The sequence below is a fragment of the Poecilia reticulata genome, linkage group LG4 (assembly GCF_000633615.1).
Source record: "Poecilia reticulata strain Guanapo linkage group LG4, Guppy_female_1.0+MT, whole genome shotgun sequence".
Lineage (NCBI taxonomy): Eukaryota > Metazoa > Chordata > Actinopteri > Cyprinodontiformes > Poeciliidae > Poecilia > Poecilia reticulata.
In genome coordinates this window covers 26,807,874-26,833,131 of record NC_024334.1, presented here as the reverse complement: position 1 = coordinate 26,833,131, position 25,258 = coordinate 26,807,874, and the positions used below count along the sequence as shown (strand labels likewise).

Sequence of the window (25,258 nt, the reverse complement as noted above, 5' to 3'; positions counted from 1 at the left end):
TAATTCTACTTATTTCTTTCAACTGGCTCTACTACCAATTTAGATAAAACTTCAAGATTAGCCATAAGAGTGGAGTGGTGGTTTTTGCTGAATGCACAACTCTTTTTTTTCCCCCAATGAACATAAAAATTTTAAGATAATTTTGAGAGGGTTTGTACATGATTTTATGAAACATTTATGTCGTACCAATACAGCAGAAGATGAAGTGTTGGAAAAAGTAACAKKGTGCAGTGWGATTTTTAAAAAATGATTGCGTATGGAGCATGTTTTCTGAAATCGCAGCCAGTGCAAACGCATGCACTGCTTTGCTCCTATGTAAACATCAGAAGCAAAACAGATGGGTCTGAATCCAAAGGTCATGTTTGTCATATCACAATTGGACTTATGATGCAGACATATGCGGCGGCTCTTTAGAGCTTATGAGTCATGTTGTCTGGGGTGAGAGCTAAATGTTAGCCTTGCTTGTAATCCGCGGCRTTCAAACCCCTTCGGGAGACACTACATACACTTGGCTGTATAAATACATGAGCACTAACTTCAGCCCCACAGCTTGTTAACACACTGAGCTGCTGCAGTGGTTTGGTTTATGATGGAGACATAATTTATGGTCAGCATTTCTTTGGATTTTATATTTTAAAGGTAGCTTCCTGGGTAGGTAGTATGGAAATGGCAGGTCGATGTTCTGATTATATAGTATTTTCAAACTCTACATCAGAAGATAAAGGATTGAACTATATRAAATAGGGAGGATTTTAATCAAGTGTGTTTGTAATGTGTTGTATWTACTTTTCCAATGCTGGATWCTTTTCGAYAAATTAAATATAAGGCAATAAATTATGTTCCCTTCTTTGTACAATTCTACATTAGTACACATTAAACACTAGCGTGTTTCTGCACTAACCTCTTGCTAAGCATCTGCAGTTCAGGATTTAATCATAATCTATGAATATCCTCAATCCCTTTCACAAGATCACTCCATAATCTGAAAGAGAGGGACAGAAACTCCAAGATAAACTCTGTATTAATCTCACCGTATTGTGTTGTATTAGATTACAGCACCAAACATTCAGCAAAGCAGACAATTCTACTGTAATATGCAGCTCAGTTTAAGATTATATAAAGCCTCTCTTTATATTAATAACTACAGCACGCTTTACAAAGAGAGGGCATTCAAATATATTTTAAAATTCATTGCAATATACAGTTTTTCATTTAATCAGTGGAGCTTTAACATATTACCATGCAAGACATATTTTGGTAGGTCTCAACCCATCCCCTGCGTCAAACAGAGGTTAAGTTAAATGTGGCAGAGTATTAATGTATCCCAGAATTTTGTCTCCAGCTGAATAGGTACAAAAAGTGTCACTATGCTTTATGGTGCTGCTGCTGCTATAAAAGCCCCGCATTAGTCTGGATTTCAGAGCAGCAGAGGCGGATCAGTGACACTGTCACTTTTCATGGATCACAAGTTTGGCCCTGAGTTTTTATACGTTTCCTCCAGGTGCCCCAGTTTTCCCTGTAGTCTAAAAACATGCAGCATAAGGTTGAGTTGAAGCAATAAATTGTCTGCACATGTGACTCTGTCTTCCCTGGTTGGCCCTGATAAAGACTGACAGGTGTTTCCGTCTTTTTTATTCAATGTGTGCTGCAGTAGGTTTGAACTTTATCCCAGCTCCAAAGTAGTAATAAATACGGTGTATTTTAAATTTGATTTTGTTTTCTCATGTAAGTGTGAAAGACATATTTCATAATCATTTAGCTCCTAGTCTAAAACCTTTACAGGGTTTGTTATGAACAAAGCCAATACACATTTCCTTGCACAAGTATTGATATGCTTTRAATTTTATAACATTTACCCACATTGCAACTGCAAACTTAAATACATTTTATTGTGATTTTATGTGACAGACTATGACACAATAGTGTGTAATTTGAAAATGGAAGGAAAATAATKARCTTTTTTTTAACAATTACAACTAAATTCCAATAGAAATGCAAGTTTTTTGGAGTATATTTTCCCCTTTTTTATGTTTTGTTTTTTGAAAAATTGTTCAGGTTTTGTCAGTTTAGGTAGATGTCATATGTTTTTTGCCCAGATTCTCATCAAACGTAAGTTTCTAGGAAGTAACTTTGACTGAGCCACTCRATCTAAATCATTCTGTTGTAGATCTGGCTGTATGTTTATGATTATAATATTGCTTGAWGGTGAATCCCAGTCTCAAGTTTTTTTGTCTTTAACAGGTTTTCTTCCAGGATTGTACAGCATTTAACTATATCCCTTTGCCCATTAACTCTGACTAGAGTCCCTGTSCCTGCTGAATAAAAACAGTCCCTTTGTTGTGATGCTGCCACCACCATGCTTCATGGCCCAGATGGTGTCATGATGTGATGTGATGTGCAAACTTAATATTCCACCACTCATAGCATATGCAGGCTGAAGATCTCAGTTTTGATCTCATGTACCCAGAACACCTTCTCCCACATTTGTTTCCCCTACATGGCTTATAGCAAACTAAGAACATGAYTTCTGAACAGAACTTCTGGAAAGAAACACACTTTTCAGATTTTTGTTTGCAGAAAATTGTAAAAACCTTGTATTATTCGCCTTCTGTTTCACACTTACTGACTTTTATGTGTCTGTGTTTTGCATAAAACCCTGCTTAAAAAGATTAGAGTTTGTAGTTTATCACAATTAGAAAAAAATGTATGAATATGCAAGGCACTGTATGCAGAAAGTATATTGGTTTAAAAACAACTCCGAAATCTGTTTTGTAATTCAGAAAATAAAGTCCTGAGGTAAATAATAAGCGCTATTAGGTTTCGATTGTTTGTACAGATGTACCAAAGCTATATTAATGCTCTCTGGCTATGAATACTAAAATGCTTAGACATAAAGTGAGGGATTGAATACCAAGTAGAACTGCACAACTTAGACTTGATCATTATTAGCAGAAAGTTGAAAACAAACTGCCTACTTAGAAGTTTCCAACACCGCTCTCTCAAAATAATTATTATTTCAACCTAATTTTTTAGTACCCTGATCTCTTCATTTTTATTGTAATGACTAGTATGTTTACTTTTCAAGTATGTTTCAAACTATTTGATTTTTCCTAATTTATGCTGATTAACTGCTTTCTTCGTAATTACACTGAAGTAATTACAACATAAATCAAATTACTTGCACAGAAGTTTAATTTCAGCACTGATTCAGTGACAAAGATGACACTTTAAAAACCAGATGAGTAATGTTCAGATTCAACAAATCCATCTTAATCTGAAATATTATTTAAACTGAGCTGAATTTATCGTGACATAGAAACTCAAATGAGGGATTAGTCTCCTTTGAATTATGTTTAGGAGATCAGATGGGCATTTTTGGAATAACARGATCCCACTGGGGGGTCTAAGTGCACGAGAATCCATTCATCTGATGGTCTATCTAAAACTATCAGAAAGGGAATCTCTGAGCAGGGATCATCTATATTCCCCTGACATGTTTCCAGAACCCTGAAGGACTGAACAGTACATAAGGAGCCATAAATGATTTTCTTAGCACTGCTGGTCCCGGCTGTGTTCAAGGACACGACCAGAGAGTAAGAGATAAAGGCAAACGCATTTTACATCCCCAAGAGTCAGGATAACATGAATGACAATCTACAAGTTGTTGGCCTGGGTAGCACAAAATAAGGGAAGACATTATGTTTCTTTATTTCTTTATTGCACATGCATATAGTTGAATCCTATTTTTGTATCAGTATGTACCTCTGTTGAAACATTACAGAACTCCCTTTTGTAATTTCTCTATCAATTATTAAAACAGGTCATAGATCTATTACTTCCCGAGATATTGACAGTACCTGCCCTTCACAAGCGCCACTCTCACCGTTTTCAGCCTAATTCAACAAATCTAAATTGGAAAACTGCTAAATAAACTTTTTCATGTAATCAAGTACATATTTTATTCATGTAATGATATGCGATAAGAGTCMAATCCTCCCTTTGTCAGCACTCTCTGCATCTGAGGGTACAAACAGAACATCGTGTATGTGAATAGTCAAACAGTATTTGCCAATAAATACAAGGATGGTTCTCTAAATGTAGGACATCCAGAAWTGCACATTTCTCCTTATTTATGATGCATATATTCTATCTTAATTACAGAGGATATTCTTGGCCTACTTCTATCTAAGTGGCTTTTGGCGGCACCAAGCACACACTGATGATGAATTCCCCACCATCCTTGACAAACAACTCAACCAACTTTGATGGCAGTCACTCCAAGATAGCTTAGCTTCTCCAAAAAACGCAAAAAAAAAAAACTGTCAAGTTTGACTTGTGTGAGGAATGAGCAGGAACCGAAATTGTGCTGCAACAAAAGTATTTCACATCCACTCTATCGCATTCGAAAACCCCCCCCAAAAAAACAGCCACACTCTTCACCAGTGGGGGGATTATGACTGTCCATTTGTCTTAGCTGGGCCACCACTGTTATAAAGATATTCCTTCTCTMTATGCATGACGTTGGTGACTGCCGCAAGTCATTTGTCTCTAGTAACTGGTTTACAGGAAGCCAGGACMCCAGTTCCAGTTGTCGGCTCTAGTGGATGATACATTATTGCTATCACTTGCACTTGTTTAATTACAGCCATGCATGGGGTCTGGTATGATATCCTTCGACGCATATCCATCAAGGGCAACTTTAACCAAGGTCTGTATTACTGTGTCACATAATCCGGTGTTTGACAGAATATGTGAAAGAATATTTCAGCAATAACTTAGGAAACAGTGTGGTATCTTGACAGCTAATCCATTAATACGGTTTATCACACCCACAGAATATAAAATGAATTCTTTGGGTTTTYCCTGAGCTGCGAATGAATAATGAGCAGCACATATAGATATGTCCTGAAAAGCCTTTGAAGAGCAGTCTCTATTCTTCAGAAGGCTGATTTTGATTTTAACTGTGGTATTTACGTCACACATCACYTAATTGCCTCACATGGGTTTTTTCAATAAGTTACATGCWKATASCTTTGTAKAGCATGTTATATCTAATATTTCTAACCCAAAAGATGATGCAATTGTTTAAAAAAAMMAAMAAAAMMAAAAAWAYMAARAAMMASAKATWTTTWYAMAWWWTWKWKAWMWSTKTYYMCMMMRRGKRTAWARRSSMSWKTTWWRRKKWTMTYTTTTTTTTTTTTAATAAAGARCCATTTTAGTTCCAATGAATGAACTAATCATTTGAAAACTGCATTTTGTATTTACTCAGTTTATCTTTCWCTGTGATGAAATTATTTGGCATTCAGGCAAGGACAGGCCATCTGGTTTAACAGGCGATGCCCAGTGGATTGACGCACATTTTCGGGCCTGGGGTTGCCATAATTTACCTCAGAAAATGTATTATAAATCTTTTTTATTGACTGCAACAGCCCATTAGTTGACTTTCTTGAAGGACAGTAGGCTAATCCAATCAAGTCTCTCAGCCCCCTCAGCCTTTGTCCAAAGTTGCAGTTGCAACTTTTCCRCCTCATGTTGTCCATCAATTGTTGCTATAAACCCTGTGGTGAACTTATTGCCCCCCTTTGCATGCAAAACTATTTTGTTGGCATGAGAAACTATTGTGTCAGAATTTYGTGGGTGTGTTTGTTTATGCAGAAAACAACTCAACTACTCAATTTCCAGAAGCTGGTTTTTCAGCCAGAAAGCAGGATGGATAGTTTTGAGGAGGAATTGCCTGAGGCAATGCAGCAAGAGAACGTCCCACTGAGGCCTTCTGTCCTTTTTTTTTGTTTTCCTTTGGCTTCCGATAACATGGAGAATAAAATGAGCTCATTAATTGAAGGGTGTGTCCAAAAACGAACTTCTCGTAACTACATAAGCTGTGCGGCCTCCATAAGACTGCCTTATCCCCCAGGGATGTTTCAGGGATGCCTTTCATTGGTGTAGACTTCATAAACATTCGTTGCATTTGTAAGCTTACTATATTGTATGCTATTGCTTTGTGTAGTTGCTAACATCCAACTGAATGGCCTTTAAAGAATGACTGTAATAATGCGACTTTCATTTCTGCATCATTTACAGGACACACAAACTGTCAATGTAAATTTTTAAAAAATGTCTCACTGTTCTTTTGACCTACCTGGCCTYTTTGTTTGGCCTTCCCTTAGGGCATATTTGTAATAAATTCTCTTTCCCTGATGTGAAGTTTATAAATGATTTTTCTCTTTCACTGTGAGTTTACTAAATATTCCATATAAGAGTCAGCATGAATCTAGCTTATCTGACCTTAATTCTGCTTTCTGTCATGCCCAGACCACCAAGGTCCCTGCCGCCTTTGTTTCAGCATATGAAAGTACAAAGTAAGCTATTATCTCTCTGTTTACCTAGTCATTATTTAAACAATACCTTAACTGATCTGTGTTCTCTTTCTTTCCTTTGGATGTCTTTTCATCCTTTTCTCTCTCTCTTGCTCTCTCATCTTCTCTCTGTTTTTCATACTTTGATGGGGARCTCTTTATTTTACACAGTTCTATGTTCTTGCTATGGTTATAATTGGGTATTTGTATAACCAGTATATTTTTATAAAACACTGAAAAGACATCTTCACCACTGTTTCTTTGACAACAACTTTTACTGTAAATGGGAATTGTGAGAATGTGGCCATCTCTCCCTATATGAAAGTCTCTTTTACGATRTTTACTAGAGAAAAATATAMATTTTTTAAGATGGTTACTCTCTTCAACACAATGCGTACATATGTATCCTCAGGTATGTTGTGTGCCTTTACGTGTTGTATTAATAATCATGGTGGGCCGCCATTGCCAAAAATGCAAGAATGATGATACAAAAAGGCAAATATATAGTGTGATAAAACCTGCCTTTTGATGCCAGCATTTTTAAAAAGTGCTTGAAAAAAGTTCGTTTTATCAAGCACTTTTTACAAAAATCTGTGTACAAGTTTGCTTACGCAGAATTCAAAAGCTGTGTTTGCATTTACATTTCACTTTTCTAGCCAATCAGTAAACAGGTTTACTGCAGTGAACTCTGAATGATTTGAAATACATTTATACATGTTAATATATACAWAGTCATAACATATTGCCTTTGAATTTCAGATTAGCTTTTTATAAGCATTGCTGCAGTATGATGCACACGGTAAAATCATCACACAAAACAAAACCCCTATATGTCCAACATGGCAGCACTCAAGGCAACAGCTGGTGTATGACAGTTAACTTCCCTTTGGTTTATAATGTAAAAAGAATGAAAACTACACTGATTTTTTTCCCACTGATTTGTTAAAGCTAATTTTATTAGTTTTGCTCAATGTATAACTGTGATTTGATCTGATTTGATCTTATTTGATTGAAAATCAAATGAGTATTATTGCTTGAGCAAAGCTAATAAAATTAGCTGCAACAAATTAAAGTAAGTTTTTAAGTTGGTTCAAATAAAAAAAACAAAAATGCAGTGTAGGGTTTATGTTAGAGCAGTGCAAAGATGTTGAAACTTTTTGTTTGCTTCGGTTATTTTTAATGAACAAATCATTACATCAACAATAAAATTCTTTAACATTCATTAAAAAAATAAAAAATAGAATTGCTTCTCTGGTTTCCAGTCTTATGTTGATTGTTTAAATAGAACAAAYCCCTTTTATTTTTACCAAAGTKGATATTTATTCAGGCAACAAAAATWTAAGAAAGAAAAATATGCTACCTTCGTATTTGCTGACACTCCCTATCTTAATCTCTAGTTGAGAGAGAAATAAAGCCACATTTTGAGTTTGCCACCTAACTCGATCGCTCCTTGGATGACTAATGTGTTGCCAGGACAGAAGCTTTGCAATGTGTGCTGAGATCTCCCGAGGCTTTTGTGGCTCTCACATGCTGGACATCCCCATTGAGACAGTAAAGAATAGGTGGTCACTAGGTACGGACACAATGWAACAGAACTCAGGGACGAGAACAATTGATCGAGCTGTCAGTGGCTGACAGAAACTGTAATTAATGATATTTTCTATTTTCACAGAAGAGAATACGCAACTGACAGAAGCATTATTAATGAGCGCAGCCTTGTTGAGGGGAATAATGGCAGTTTATTAGCAGCAAGACAGATTTAACAGACTTTTCTCAAACAAAAGCTTTAGACACATTGAAAAATGGAGACAATCTGCCTTTAAGATCTGATGGGAGAAAACGTTGAATGCAACAAAAATGTCTGTATTGTGATCATATCTTTTTTTTTTCCAAGCAAAACCATCTGCTACGAAAGTCGATAATGATATAATTATTTATTTGAGAGTACAATCACTTGTAAAAAGTGAAAGTTGAAAACAAAATATCACCACGCATTCCTTTAGAAATCGTTGCATTTATTTCCAAAACTGTGCGGCAGACATATGTACTAAGTTAAAACCGTACACATCTTAAGAGAGATTTGGTGTCCTTTTCATGGAGTATCCCTAAATATCAAATTTCAAATCTATGTGCATAACACTTGAGTTTGTTGAAAAGGCTTTAGTAATWAAATGAAATACATACTTCTGATTTACATAACACTTACCAGTATATTGCAAGGTTTACACTTGTATATTTTGTAATGCTTTACATAGCAGTGCACAATCTAAACAAAACTTTTAACCTGTGTGTTTTGCTTTTGGATTTATACAGACATTTTTCTGACTGACTTTTAATAAATCAAACTAATCATTTCTTAGTTTAACCTGATGCAATTGTTTGCATTCATGCTAAACACCAGACTTGTACATGACAAAATAAATAATACATTTGGACAGGACAATTTCTTGGAACCGTGAAGAAGGGAGGTAAAGTTTGGGCAGAAGTAGGCATTTCAAATTGACAGGGACATTAAGTACACCTCCAAATTAATCACAAAGTGACTTGAGAGCAACACAATCAATGTTTTGGAGAGGCCATGACAAAGTCCTGATCTCAGTTGCATTGTCCAACATCAGCCAAGAAGTTTAAACTTTGACACATGAAGCTCTTTCAAATGAAAATTACCATTAACACACTGCCAAATTGCTACACAGTGCAAAAGGACAACAACGTCTATGTGTTCTTTTATTTTTCTTAAAGCTCGGATTTCAGTCTCATGGCAAATTTGCAAGCTGGGCTCTAAAACTGTGCCTAAGCAAGATGACCAACAAGCCTGACTTAACTACACTATTTCTGTCATGAGTAATTGATGAAACTTCCAGCATATTGTGGAGATTGTGGAAGGATACTTAAAATGTTTGACCGAAATCCTACTAAGGAAATGTATGTAAACTTCTGAGACTGAGCAAGCACCTCTAAAAAATGCTGTGCTWATAATTCTGGGATTTAGGAAATACAAATATTTTTGGTAATCTCAAGTGACATAAAACAAAGATACTTCTGTAAAACTTAAGAGATTTGGTGTCCTTTTCATTGAGTAACCCTAAATATCAAATGTCAAATCTATGTGCATAAGTTTKTTAAAAAGGCTTTAGTAATAAAATGAAATACATACTTCTGATTTACATAACACTTACCAGTATATTGCAAGATTTACGCTTGCATATTTTGTAATGCTTTACATAGCTGTGCACAATCTAAACAAAACTTTTAACCTGTGTGTTTTGCTTTTGGATGTATACAGACATCGTCTTATTAATACACGAATACCATTGTGACAGTAGGTTGCACTCACCTGTCTAGCTTATCATACTGAGAAACTGTGCAATTAGCCTGAAATGATACCATTTCTCCTGGTGATATCTCATGGATTTAGGCAAGGAATAACTATTTTTGAAGTAATGTGCATAATGGCAATATCACCCACAGGGGAAAAAAGATTTGTGCAGCATATTCTGGCAACAGTTACTTCTCTGCCTCATTCATTCCATCGGACTAAAATATGACTTTGACGTGATACTACAGGCTCATGCCAGTGAATAGACATATTAGATGATTTCCAGCAATGAAATTATATGATATCTCCACCATCCCCTCTCCCTCAAACCCTATATTCAGCTCTAGTAATTGATTCCCATCCAACAAGTTTGACTGCATTATGTTTGTTTGAAAAGTTAAAAGAATTCGGCTAATTTCTCCCCAACCAGGCAGTACTTAACCAGATTAGAGTGGCCACTTCAAGCTTTGTTGATGCATCCAAGCAAGGCAGGGTAGCCCAGCTGCAAAAGCTGATCAAAAGAGAGAGGGGGAATGTGATATTAGCATCAAGTGCTCCAGCAAGTAACTCAGACAAAAACATTGAAAAAAACATCATTCTCAGACAACTTCCTTCGCCCATGTTTGGGAGTGAATATGTCTGTTTGTCAAGCAGCTGTGTGCATCCATACATGGCATTGATTTGCACTTTATCCAGTATTATAAGGCAATTCCTCTTTTCCCTTTTTTCTCTTCCACCCCTTATTGGTAATATGCTAATGACATCCGCTGTGATTAGTGATTTTCTTCTAATCTTTATTCCGTGGTGGCCTGAGCAATCACAGAGGTACAGCGAGCTTCTTCTGACTGCTATTCCCGTCTTGTCCTGACTTGATTTCATTCGAATAATGACGAAGAATTTTGATTTAAAAGGCCACTGTTTAGCATGTCACTGTGTTTTTGTAAATCCAGGAAATACACCCWAAGAAGAGAGCGTCATGACCAAACCTGTTTGAGAATAGCTTGTTTAAGATGGAAGCTCATGTCTCATTGATAATGCTTAGAAAGGAAAAGCTTTGCAGTTGAATATGGCRAGTCGGTACTAATTCTCTCATTTGCCTTTTGAAATTATTCATTGAATTCGATTTTTATAACATAGATACAGCATTTATTTTTTAAGATGCCCTTCATAGGGAAGCTTTCATACATTCACAATAACCTTATATGTTGAGATAAGACTGTCATGTTTTATCTCATTTCAACATTTTTGTTTATTAAAGCTGATGTAACAACTGATCTGCACGGGTTTGACTTACAGGCTTTAGTTTACTGTATACCCATCAGGAAAATCTTTAAAAATAAAAAAATAAATAAAAAAAGATGACTGTAGCCTGCAGGGGGTTTTGGGAGGTCCAGATAACTGTGCAGGCTCACGCTGTGTTGCAGTTTTTCAACCCAGAATGTGAGAAAATGGATTATTAGATTATTCCTGTTAACTTTTAACATTAAAGGCCAAAAGCTATTTTACTCAAACTCCACTGGCAGAAAGTCAATTTAAATTCATGCTTAGAACATTTAGTGAGGCATCATTACAAAGTTCAGCCCACCCCTTCCCACCCTCTAAGCCAAGCTAAGCCCTGGAAAGAGGGCTTYTTTTTTCTTCTAATAACTGAAAAACTTTCATAATTTGTCTGACCAAGTTCATCAGCTATAAAATCTCTTTGAATGGAAAGACAACAGGGTGCAGGTGCTGGGGTGAATTTGTATTAATATGCACCTGGAATCCTCCTCCCAACTCCACCTAATTGGCACCCACCTTATTTTGGCTTTGATGGCGCACACCATCATCTGCATTGTCTGGGGAGGAAATATAGGTGAGTTAGTGGCTAATCGGCCAGAACAATGCAGGCAATTCAAGAGAGACCATGAAGCAACTCCGAATCACTGTCAATTATAGCATAAATTCATAAAATACTGCGCATATCAGCAATGTTTTAATTTTGCTCGAGAGGATCTGTATCGCGTTAGGTAGACGAGCAGGCAGTAGATCCAAAAACCTTCTAATTGTGAGCTCTGTCTCACTGACAACATGGGGAGTGATCTAATGGTGAGTCATCATAAATGTTTCTACCAAAAGTATCTACCTGTGCTCCTGTCCCTTGCTTTTTATAAAGAAAATATGTGCCAAAAAACACAAACATAAGGCACTTGACAGGAGCCACTGAAGACTGAAAGAAACAAATGGGCCAAGTGTTTATGCTAGCTTATGCAAACCACATAAGAATCACTGGTTTCTAGAGGCTTTCCGAACAGAGGGTGTGGCATTAGTCCAACCACCTGCAAAAGAGAAAAAGGCCTCCTGCATCTATTTGTGGAATAATGCTATTACACTCATGCAGGTTTTGTCCTCTCCTTAGTTGGACTGTAGCTCATCTCAGGGACCAAATGTGCTAATTAAAAAAGAATGAAACGTAGTACTGTACATAAAAACAGACAAAAAAACAAGTTCAAGGTTTCAAACAAGAGGCTAAAGTTAACATTAAAAAAATAATAATATTTTTTGACCATCCTTCCTGACAAAGGTTCACAGTTAAGATAATGTTTGGGTTTTAATAATGATTTGAATAGTTATTTTCTCCAGGGTTTAACTGATAATACAGCAAACACTGCTAGTGGTTTTYAAAAACGGCAAACACTGTTTTTACTATTCACTGAATTATTGTGTCCCCCTTTAAAAATAGTTTAAATAAAACATTTAAACCCCAAAAGGAGATAAAATATTATGCCAGTGAGCAGCGTATGYAAATTTCTAACCTTCTTTATTTACGTAGCCTCATATGCAATTTTTTTATATATCTCTTTTATTAACACTTTACTCTAAATATTAAACATCAGTTAATTAGCTTACATTGCTCCAGACATGATCAAAGTTATTTATAAGAGGAGAGCCTTTGAGAAAAGAATCCATAGCAGAGTATTAACCTATTGACTAACTACAGGAAAGGGTTAGGCTGGGCACTTTACCCTTCTRATTTTGTGTAATATAGAACACATAAGGATGCATAAACAARTTTTRAGAATAGAGAATACCATTATGAGGCAAAAAATAAAAAATCTTCTCAAGYTTAATTTTCCCAGTCACTTCTGCAACTAGTGGTATGTCATGACTCTTTTGAGGGTTGAAAAATGGATTTAGTTAAGTGCAGGAAGTATTATGTATAGCTCAAGGCAAAGAGTTCTGTTGAGTTATTGCAGACGATTACCCACAGCTCTGGTCCGGGGACTACATGGGGTATTTGTTTACACCAAAGGAAATGAAACTATTTCCATTTAACTGCCCTGATTATTGGCCTCCTACGCTGGATTTCTCAATACATGTGAAATGCTTCCTACTGTTACAATGGGTATCRCTGCTTTAACCACAGCATATGAAGGAAAAGGGACCTCTGAGTGAAGAAATACAAAAAGGTGTATATTACATGAAGCACAGAGGAAGAATCCTGTTTTCCATTATGTCTTYATAACCGACTGACTTTTTTGCCGGGGTGCTGGTACAATTAGATGTTCCACTGCTCAGTGTGTGCCATATCATGCTTAGGTTTCAAAGAATCAAGAAACACAATCTCACTCCACTTTTGCTGGACCTGTGCTTAATTTCACTTTCTTCATCTAATAGAGTTTTTCATTTTTTAAAGCTATGTGATTTGCTGTAGTCAAAATAATGAACTACAATGTTCAGCAGCAAGAGAACAAGAGTGATGTTTTATCAGTAGTATGACTGAATTTTTATCTTTAAATTTAACAAGTTAATCTATGCTKTAGAAGCCATTATTTGTGATTTAGCTGTGAATTTATAAAGTATTATTGCTAAAGGCATATAGAGACGAATAGAAATTGAATTGTAGCTAAAAAAGACTTTCCAGAATCAACGCTGAAAACATATTTTAACTACATTTATCTGCAGCACTGACAAAACAGAGCTGACAAAAGCTCCATATCTTGATTTCCAACATCCATATATTACTTCCTCTGCAGAGTCAGCACAAGCCCTGCCAAGAGTGAGTACTGCATAGTGCTGCGAGAGAGCTAGGAGAGGTGGAGTGGCAGGCTGTAGATCCGGTGTAGAACCATGAGGTTGATCCACCATCATGTGATCTCAGCCTCATGTATTTATCTTAGCAATAAGTGTRAGCCCTTTACGAATAACACCCATTAGAAGATATCTCGGCTCTCTTGAATTTTGATACCCTCTTAAAAAACMAATTGTGAAAATGCTTTTACATACAGACATACTAGATTCTTATTCTTATTCTTATGCTGCAACAGACTGGCGACCTGTCCACGATTTACCCCGCCTCTCCCCCGGAACGTTAGCTGGAGGTAGGCACCAGCACCTCTCCTGACCCCATCCATCCATTTTCTAACACCCCAAGGGTGTTAGAAAATGGATGGATGTAGAAAATGGATGGATGGATGATTATTATGATTATTATTGAAAATTTCAGCAACAATATTGATTGCAATTAACCCAATGTTTTCACCCACTTCTTTTTTTGACTGTCTGACACCAACATCATCCCTATGCTTTAGCATTTTGGTCTTTGAGATCTAGAGCTTTTGAAGGAACTCATCCATATTTAAGRAAACATATACATACAAATAATAAATAATGAAMGGATTTACTACTCGAATAAAGGACTGTGAGATTTGATCCACATTCTGATACTGCAATGATGACTGTGACTTTTTTATGCTGTGGATCTCTAATTCATACCTTGCCAAAATATTTATGCYGAATTTGAACTTTTTCACATTTTGTAACACTTCAGCAACAAACTTCAATGTACACTGCCTGGCCAAAAGAAAAGTCGCCACCTGAATTTAACTGAGCAATTAGGCATGTTTCCTATTTGCTAGTTATTGCATGGACAACTGTCTTCTMGCTGGTGAGCTATTTAACACTAGACAAAGCAATGAGTAGCTTTTCATTTTGTAAAGAAACATGTAAAAACTCACATYCTGTGGTTGTGAAAAGGATGTCAAGGGCTCTGCAGTAGTCATGCCRAAATTACRAAATCTGTTCTCATTGTTGCAGCTACGTGATGAAAATTATGCCGTTTTGTTCTCAGCTTCATGTCGTTCGCTCACAAGTGTTCAACTCGCTGGGTCTTGTGGACATCCAGAAACCTAGTGACCCAGCATCAACTTTTCAACTTGGGTTTGACCATGCTGAGCCCTTATGCCTACTTAAGAAAATGCTTGGTGACATCAAATCGAAGAAAAGCAACAATTGAACACATTTACCCTCTTYTAGAGTGATAGGCACATCAKAGTAAGAAGAGAGGCAGAGGAAATGATACACCCATCATGCCTTATGTCTATTGTAACAGCCAGTGGGGGCAGCACTCTGATCTGGGGTTGCTGAATTAGGWCAGRTCCAGKTTCAGCAASATTATTAGGTCATTTAACTACCTGAATATACTGAGTGTCCAGGTTATTCMATCAGTGCATTGTTACCACCCTGATGACTTGGAGATGTTCCAAGATGACAAGGTCAAGCTTTCTTTGGAATCAAATTRTAAACGGGTGATTTAGGGAGGATTAAACATCACTTTTTACACATTGATAATCTAAGAAACAGTTTGGACCTGAAACCCATTGAGAATCTTTGCAATGTTCTGGAATGGCTTTGCTCAGGGGTTGGAGTCTCTCATCACCACTATAAGATCTTAATACAACAATACATATAAATAAGTCTTGTGACATTGCATGAGCCTATCATAGTGCAATACTAATAAAATCCATTACCTTTGTGGGGGTAACATGGCAAAATGTGCAAATGTTCAAGGTGTATAAAAAAGTTTTGCAATGTATTGCATGGATTATTGGTTTCTGAGTTCAAGGTGAGTGTGTGTATCAGTTATTTTTACGAGTCTCCCATAGAGAAGATCCACGATAACTGTAAGTGAAAAACATGTCAGTACTTTACTTCTGTGATTTTGCAGCACGGCGAATGAAACAAATCAATATAAAGGCATTGACTGTTTAGAGAAAATGGGGTCTGTGCTTTGATATGCACACAAAGGAAAGTTATATTCTAAAGACTCATTGCAGCCCATCATTGTGGCCCATGATTKAGTAGTAAGACCCAAAATAAAAGAAGGTAAAATCAGCAGTTTGCCTCTACAATGTGAAATTGTTGCCCCTGTAGTGYTCCCCCCACCATTACTTTAGGCACAGATGCCTCATCCAATCAGCAGCTGGTGTGCTGTATATTTCCGTTAATAATTCACATTAGCCTGTAGCCCTACATAATATCAGATGATTGCTTGTCTGTTATGCTATATGATGAGAAGTGTTCAGGGCTGCTAATGTGAGACGTCTCTGTTTACAAATTTGATGGATGGCCTCCCTGATAGAACCTGAGTTACGTTCAAGGGTGTCACAGGAAAAAGATGACAGATGGGTCCAGCTGTTAAAGATATCGACACTTTGACCAGACCATGGAGACATTAATCACAGTGTGGCTAACCGGCAGCGAGGGCGGGGAACGCTTGACTTCTCTTTTTAAGGCACGAGTTGTGACGGGATATATGCCAGATAATGGACCATTCATTGATCAACAAGCTAAGAATGCTACATTGGAAGACAAGCAAAGACAATGCCTTAAACTGCGAAAAACYGAAGCAACCCACACAACTTGTATCATGATTAACTGTCACAAGAGATTAGAGGGTGGTAATAAAGATAAACGGGGGGTTGCTGCTGCTGTAATGTAATATCAAGTGATGGCAGATATCCAGAAGTCAGTGTCAGGATAAAAGAGAGGACACTAATGGCTCTTTTGGATCTTCTGTGTCAGTTGCATCATGTTTTCATGGTAATAAGACACAACTGGTACTCATAATGAGAGTGATTGCCATGTTTCTGTAAAGTAAATCTCAATAGAATAGTTGTCCCTCCAACAGTTTCACCTTGTACTTSTTTTTGAGGATGTTTATTATTAGTATGATGAATTCTTATGGGAGTTTTATGGCATTTTTAGAAGTTGTACAATTAGGTTCAGTAATATACAGTGGGCATGTCTGTGTCCCAAGCAAACACTGAGCAGGAGATTGCTCCTGCATGTAGCACAACGGTTTCAGCTTTCTCATTCAACAAATAAGCACAATTAAGGTTGTGGCACTGCTGACAAAAATATATATATACTTTATAGAAGAATGGAACGTTGATTATCTAAAATATGTGTTTTAGAGCTACAATTGAAGTTGGCAATCACAGTTCTGAATATTGATCCACTGATCAATGAATTAAATATCCACTGATATTTAATCAAACTAAGCTTTTCCTAAGCTTTTACTCTCACAGACGTTTTCAGCTTTGCCTAAAGATTTTCTATGGGACTGATATCAGTGATGGACACTCCAAAGCAGATTTTTTTAAGCCAATATGTAWTTGATTTTGATGTATACTTAGGCTTACTGTCTGTTTGAAARATGTACTTGTGTCCAAAGTTGACCTCCCTGGCTTATGTCCTGCATAATATTTCCACATACTTTACTCTTCCAATTTTATCATYCATTTTTTTTAYRTGCACAAGTYCTTCTGACAGTAACACAGTCACRGAARGTYRTGCTACCACACCTGTCTTTAGAAAGTTGGGATGGTCTTGTCAAGYTTGCAAGTAGTCCCWTATTTCTCTTAATGTATCAATGGCCACAGTTCAACTCCTAGTTTCATCRCATGACTGCAGGACATGTTACTAAACATTAAGGYTTTTGTCCCTTAGTGCATTTCCATCTTCCTCTCTGAATGCYATTTYWGCCCATCTTAGTTCAATGTGGACAATGATTCTATCTAAACTGCTTCTGTCAGCATCTCAAMAAGGTCTTTCTGCCTCTATTCTGGTTTTGATGCTCTCAATCCGCACAATAAAACACTTTCATGACTTGGAAATAGAACTCATCTCATTTTTGATGGTCATGATGACAAGATATTTCTATGYTGTTTATACTTTTGCATTATTTTTGAGCAGATGAGGATGGCACTTTCAGAAATCTCAAGAATATCTTGAACTTGTGTAAGTCCACAATTCTTTTCCTAATATCTTGCCTGATTTTATGGGATTTTTCCATGGTGTCACACAAGGAACAGAGTGTTTCAGGTGTTGCTTTGAATTACCTTCGCATCCATCTGTCCCAGTTGAAATGTTGCTGAATGTTATTAGAAACTTACACAGCAATGACATCATCATCTGCACAAATCTTAATGACTTAAATTGGAGTAAAGTCTAAAGGTTCCTCACAGGTGTTCCTGGATTTATCATTCAGCAACACCTGTCTGAAACGCATATTACTGATGTTATCGTGCTGCCTAAAAATATGTGCGCAAACACAGGCTACTAAACTCACTAAACTTTGGCAAACAGACATGAAGTAGGTCATTAACATAATGTCTAGAAGTTTGTAAATCACAGTTTTTAATTTGTGGTCTTTTTTCACTAGACTTAGCTAAAAAAATATTGATGAGAGAAAGATAACCCAAACAAACAAAGAGAAAAAAAAGAGAGAGAAAGACAACAGACATAAAGTCAGGTCATTATTTCAGCACTGCAGGGAAGGCAGTTAAACATTGTTCTGTTCAATTTGACTCTACATGACAAAACATGCCACCATGTCTGTAAGCTGGCTTATGCATTATTTTGTGCTTTTAAATGCATCTTATGTTTGACTCGCCACATAGATATGCATAGTCTGTACATATTGGTGTGCTACAGGAGTTCCTGTAGTGTAAATATASAATTACTGGGGTCAGTATTCTTTGTTTAAAAAAAGTAGAAACTATGTAAAACTAATATACCTATAGGCAATTGTAATAGACTGTAACATAATGTGGTGAAAAAAGAAATCTGCRGATGGTGTGTGGATTGATTTGCTGCTCAGTCTAGTTTTGTATGGAAGTAAATAACAATTTAAAAGCCTTATTCTCTTTTACAAGTTTTTCCCTCTGTTCCATTATTTCTTTTTCTGTGCCATGAGCTCAAAAAAAACAAAAAACAAACAAACAAAAAAAAAACGTGACCCAGGCTGACTTTTTTAAATACGAGCATTCATAATGCTAAAATACTCCAAGTAAGGTTGGGGAATGGAAATCACATTTGTACTGTAGAGTTCTACACACACAAAAGTACAGCATATTCCCAGGCTTACAGAAACATGTAACCCCGAAGCTTCACAGCACTGAAACTGGGCAGATGAAGAGTGGCAGAAGTAAAAATAAACCCTTGTTGACAGCTGCTTTCTACAACATTCTTCATGTTGAAAAGATGTTACAATGATGTTGTATTGGAGACAACTACCCCCATTGTTCCAGGTGTAATTAAAGAGTCCACAGCTGAAGCTACTGCACCACATGGCTAAAGGGGGCTTTCCAAACATTTTTTTTTTAACGTATTTCCACATGGGTTTATAGTTACGGTTATAATTCAGTTCCTTTCAATGACTTATTTTACTCTAAATATCTAAATAGTTGGAYCTTTTAGAAAAATCCTAGTCAGTAGTTTTTCATCTTTTTCTTGCTATTTTCTTTCAAGAGTTGGAACATTTTTAGCTACAGTAACTCAGCCTTTTCTCATTGAACAAGAAATATTACTCATTATGTGTTTGGGTTTTATACTTTACAGTTTTGACAGCTACATCTAGGCAGTAAAGACATCATCTGTCAAATAATTGATCAATTACACCAAGTGTACCATCTAAATGTTAGAATCTAAAACACTTAGTTCCTCATCCTTGAGTTTCTGGCTGCTGCAGACCTGATTTCACAGAAGCATGAAACGCTAAAGACAAACTTTAAGAATCACATTAATTTATCTGAGTGACTATTTGATTCATATCTGTGTGCATGTTCTGAAAACAGAGTCCCTCTACAAACTGAAAAATGTCCTCATTCTTTGAGTCAGATAATAACCAGTCCCTCTTCAAAACAGTCTATTCTAATTAAATCCTGGTTCAAGGCGAAGCTACATTCCACAGGCAGCAATCTGATGGAGTGGATGGATTCACATGAAGCAGGGAGCATTTCAGTGCTCTTTGATCACCCAGGTATTCTTTGGATGTCAGTCATTTGACAAATCTATGTTTTTTGTCATTATTAGGTATTTGTAGTCATTAGAAGCACAGAGTATTTGGCAGAATGCAGGCCCTGTGTAATTTGTGGTTATGAGGTGCAAAGCTGATTTGAATTTTAATTCTGGTAATTAGGAAAATTATGATTAAATGTTATGGGTGATTTTGAAACAGCATGCGTACGATAATCAACGGAAATACAAATACCTGCAGCAGTTTTATTAGTTTATCTTTCAAATGGATCCACCCGCAAACCCCCTGCCAAATTCTGCATAGTAGAACATTACATTACAAACCCAAAGTAACATGAAGACATTTCTGTCTTCATTACCTGCAGCCACGAAAMCATGCTGAACATGAGAGTTTTAAAAACAAACCCTCAAAGTTTGAAACACTGCTGTGACTTTAAAGATATATACAGATTTTGTTGCTCACATGAACGTTTGTTCACAAAACATTTGTTCTAAAAAAATATATATATATATATATAAATAATTTTTTATTTATTTTTTGCCAGAGACAAAGATGGAGTACAAAATGAAGGTACAAAATGAAGGTACCAACAAGGTTTATGAATAGTGGAGAAATTGTTGTCCTGAGAGAAATCCCCCACATTATCCTGAATAAATAAAACCAAATATTACACAACTAAGCTCAAACATCTAGAAAAGCTGTAATGTATTATAAATAATACTGCTAATTATAAAACCATGTTATTACATAATTATGGGAAATGACCAACGTCATTATCATTAGGCTGATTTTAAATGAGGAAAGGATTTTTCTTGCACTCTTAGTTTGGTTTATGTTTGTTAGTTTGTTCTTTTTCAATTTGCAACAGTCAGCCAGGGAGGTTTGCTTTCAGATTAAATAGAATCTCATAAAAATTGTAATACATATGGCATTCAAAAAAATATTGCTATTCTGAAAAGAAAGATATTCATTTGCTGGATATTTCTTTTCCCTTATGATTGCTACAAATATTGAGGAAGCAATGCAGGTAAGAAGTAATTAAAAACATATTGTTATTCCCTTTACTTCTTAAGCAAATGGGATGGTAAATATTTATTTGTAAAAGCTTTATATTCTCCTGATTTACTCTAGGGAAATCAAAAAGGTTCATAAATGAACAGACAAAGTTGCTAACAGCTTTGCAGCACATTATGTTTGCCACATAATTACAAACGGTGTTGAAAAAGCAAAAGTCAGTTTTAATCTCTTTTGCTTGTGCCTCTCCCTTTGAAATCATGTCATGCCATCCACTTGAAAAAAAAGACATGAAATACCTCATAGAAAGTCTGCTAGCCATTATAAATCAAAGGTGGTGACAGAGTTGCTTGACCAGTGTGAAAGATAAAAATGCTATATGCATAGCAAAACATTTAACTCAAAGTCATTTCTAAGTAAGAAAAATGCAACTGTGCAGCATGAACATTTGGTGCCCAGAAATCTTATTTTTATTTCCTTCCGAATGATTAAACCTTCAAATAATGAAAAAAGTAAACACCTCTAATCAAATGTGCATTGCTGATTTGCAATTAATAAGCCAGCTGTGCCTTTGAGCAACGCTCTCCAGATGCAAGAAAATATTACAAGGAGGGCAATAATTCAGTGCTCCGTGGTCACCCAATGCATCAACGTTTATAAGTCCCCACATCATTTGTACTTGGTTTACAGAAAAAGAAAAGATTCAAACCGACTGCAGCACATGGCTGGTACACATTAGGGGCATCCATCACAAAAGAACTATATTTGCATGTTAATTTACCTGTAATGAAGCATATTAGTTCTCAAAAGCTGGCCCCCACTTATTCAGTGTTGCTATTTTGTTTGTGAATGATTGGATGGTATTAATGCTGTCAGTTTATGACTGGATCTCCAGGGTTGAAGTTGTAGTTAATCTAGTGGATTAAATAAAATACACAAACATGCAGGTAGAGGTGTATAAGTAAAGTCTACCACCTCGATATCTTAGTTCACCAAATGGACCATGTTTGAGCTACTATTATGAAACCAAACCACACAAGTACAAATATAACCTATACATATGGGACACTGGCCAAGCATTAAAAWAATAAACTCTTGGTGTTGTGTATCATGTTTGAGTTGATTTTGATATCTGAACAATAAAGATCAAATTCTTTCGGGACTAAGTGTTAAACTACATATAAAAATGATCAATATAAGATTGCTACAGGTACTTTAATGTTAGAGAAAAAGCTCATGTATTCATCATTCATTTGTACACTCACTGTGTTATATGTTAATTCTTCTGTAACTAATATAGCCACGTGATTTTTCAGGCAGATATTCTGAATACTTGAGTACATATGGTCAAGTATTTTTTAAGTTAATAAATACAATGAAATGCTTCCATTTAAAATGCACCTATATTTTCATTTAATAAAGAGATTAGAACCCACCTACTTTGTAATCTTTTTGCAGTATTAGATCATCAAACTCAACCAAAAGGGAAATGAGTTTCATAATATGGCAATCACTACAAGCAGGCATTATTTGTCAAAAATATTTTGACAGTAAACAAATGCATTGCAGTCAGTCATCAAATCATTTCACCATTTATCAACAACAAACATTTCCTCAATTATAGAGTTAATCCAGGCAGAATTATGTTTTCTCCAAATTGTATTTGTCGATGTAAATTAGTTGGGTAAATTAGTTGGGTAAAAGAAGTTACTTTAGGGAAAAAGTCTGAATTTAAGCAAGAAGAACTGAGTGTCCACAACATTTTTATAGCTCATTATTCTATAATCACAAACTTTAATCTCTATTTTGCAGTTTATTTGTGCCAGGCCAAAATGAAGTGAATAGTTGCAAAGGGAAGGGAAAAGGATATGTAGCATTTAAATTCTTCTTCCTAGGATATCTCTAAGTGAAATCCTGAACCACTAGTTGCTTTCCAAAGTGACCAAATTGTTAAATGCAGTTTGTCTCTGTGTTCCCAGTAAAAATCCAGCTTTTCTGTAAAGGCTTCAGAGGTTTTAAAAGGAAAATCAGCAAACAAAACACACCATGAGATCCAGAAACTGGTGAAAATTCAAGGATAGCGTTTAAAAAAGTTTTAAGAAGGGTTAGATTACAAAACAAGCTTCAGAGTTTTGAACATCTCACATAGGACTGTTCAATCTGTTATTCAAAATTGGAAACAGAATGACACATCCAGAGCCAACTCCATCCAGTTTGGTTGACCTAGGTTTGGTGCACTCTATCCATTTTGGACCTCCATGTTATTTAGCTCAACTGTAATTTAAGGAGCACGTTATCAACGTTAGCAATCATGCTCAGACACCCTGCAAACTCATTTAAACATAGATTAATTCATTTAAGCATTAATTAACCTACCTACATTGGATCAGCTAATTGTGGTGCATCAGTTGGTGGATTTAATTTTGTGAACATCACTAAGTAGATGTCATTAAGTAAACAAACCTCAAATTGAAACAAGGTAGTGACTACATCATTCTGTGGGGTTGCAGAAGAAAAAAAACGAAGACAGGCAGAACATTTTAGATCTGCTAAGCTCAAGGTATTTGAATTGTTCTCCTTAAAAGCCTTTGCAGAGTTGTTTGACAAATCAGTGTCTTTGACTAGACTCGGATTTAGCTCCATCATGTTAATTGACACAAATTTCATTATGATATTAAATGTGACTAAAGTCTTACGCTGACTTACACTGACTTGATTTTTAACTTTTTTTTAAAATGACATTCTTAAATAAAAAAAAAGAACTGCCACTTAGAAATGTTCTTTTTGTGCTTTTAGTCTTGAGCCCAGCCAATCTGGAACTGTTAAACTGGCAAACTAGAAACAATCTCCACTAAAATGTCAGTATATTGGAACAAAATAGACGTCAACTACATTGGGCGATACATTATTAGCTGACTGACCTTTTGAAGTCCATTAGCAGCAGCTGCACCATGATTTTTCATGATTCACATTAGCATCTTCACTCTAAAGACAGTCAAGTATTTAGGCACATTTATGACTGGTGTGTCTCTATGCCTCGCAGAGAGTCAGCTTATTTCCCTTAACAACACATTAAATTGGCTCTCAGTACCTTGGGGGAGTGATAGGATCACATTTCTGAGCAATTTACTGTCCAAAATCACCTGAATCTATGCTGAAAGGAAGGACAGCTGATTGCCACTGGTTGTTACTCTTGAAACCGAGGACATTAATTTTCAACAAGAAAACTGGTGCAGGTTTGAGGTCCTACATGTAAACATTTCAAAGGCTTATGGAGAGGAAACATGATATTTATTTCCACTGTGTAATAAAGTCACCAAAGATCATGTACAGTACCGTGTTTATTCACACCACCTGTAATATATATACATCAAAGCCACAAACTTAAATGTATTTCACAATTTAATGTCCTAAACCAAAATAAAGTCACATCTTATTGTAACTGTAAAGACAATGATCATAGATTTGTATTATTTTAATTTATTTATTTTATATTTTGCCAAGTAAACTTTAGAAACTGTGGAATGAATTTGTGTCCAGGTCCTTGGAATCAGTTACATCATATAACCTCCTTTCATCAATTTCAGCAATAGATCATATGCCTTTGGGAAAATGTGTCTATTAGCTTTGCACATTAGGAGATTGAAATTGTTGGCCTTTGTTCTTTTCAACATAGTTTAAGTTCAATCAGATGGGGAACGTTAGTAAAAACACAATTTAAAAGTCTTTCTACAGATTCTCAATAAACACTTTTACTTGTGCATTCTAGCTCATGACTATCATTTAATTTAAGACGTTCCATACTGGCTCTAGTTGTATGTTTATGGTCACTAATATGCTGAAATTGAAGTTCCTCTTATTGTGGCATAATTTCTAAGTCAAATTTGAATTCCCACTTTTAGTAAAAACTAGACTATAAGCATCCACTGTCACAACCACCATCCATTTTCGCTGAGCAGCTTTTATTTTGTGAAATTACATCTGCTTCTGTGTTTTCGTCAATCAGTGTATGTCAGTGGAAGCATAAACTTTATATTATTTGAAAGAACTGTCATGATAAGTAGAGATTAGGCAGCACATGATGCACTGTTGCTCAAACAGCATTGGATTGTGACACAAACGCACARCTGACAGTGAGTCACATTCATTTTAAGAAAGATGAAAGACAAGTCTCCGTGGTACTGCAATGGAATGCTTCACTCAGCCAAAATCATGTCACAATGTTGTGGAGAGTATTAAATAAATTAACATAATTATTTATTAAAATAATAAAATGCATTTATAACTTTATTTTATACATGTGTAAGTTTTTACAAGCTTCACTCTTCACTTTTTCTGGGTCCAACTTTGCCGATACATTTTAATTTATTAAATTTTTTTTAACCTTTATTGTTCTTTAGAAAGCCCTAATTATGCAAACACTGATTTTCCTGATAATGTGAATCTGCATAATTTCCTGAATAATTTCCTGAAAAAAAAAAAAAAAAAAAA

The 25,258-nt window shown here is 35.8% G+C and overlaps 1 long non-coding RNA gene across 3 annotated transcripts in view; it reads right to left on the bottom strand.

Moving 5' to 3' along the window:
* Nucleotides 1-25,258, bottom strand: part of LOC103464165 (uncharacterized) — a 91,429-nt gene that overhangs the window by 10,683 nt on the left and 55,488 nt on the right. For all 3 annotated transcript variants that reach the window (XR_533608.2, XR_533607.2, XR_001776496.1), the window contains exons 2-3: nucleotides 11,470-11,510; nucleotides 10,118-10,186 (exon numbers count right to left, since the gene is read on the bottom strand). This is a non-coding gene — a long non-coding RNA (uncharacterized LOC103464165). The remainder of the gene's footprint in view (nucleotides 1-10,117; nucleotides 10,187-11,469; nucleotides 11,511-25,258) is intronic.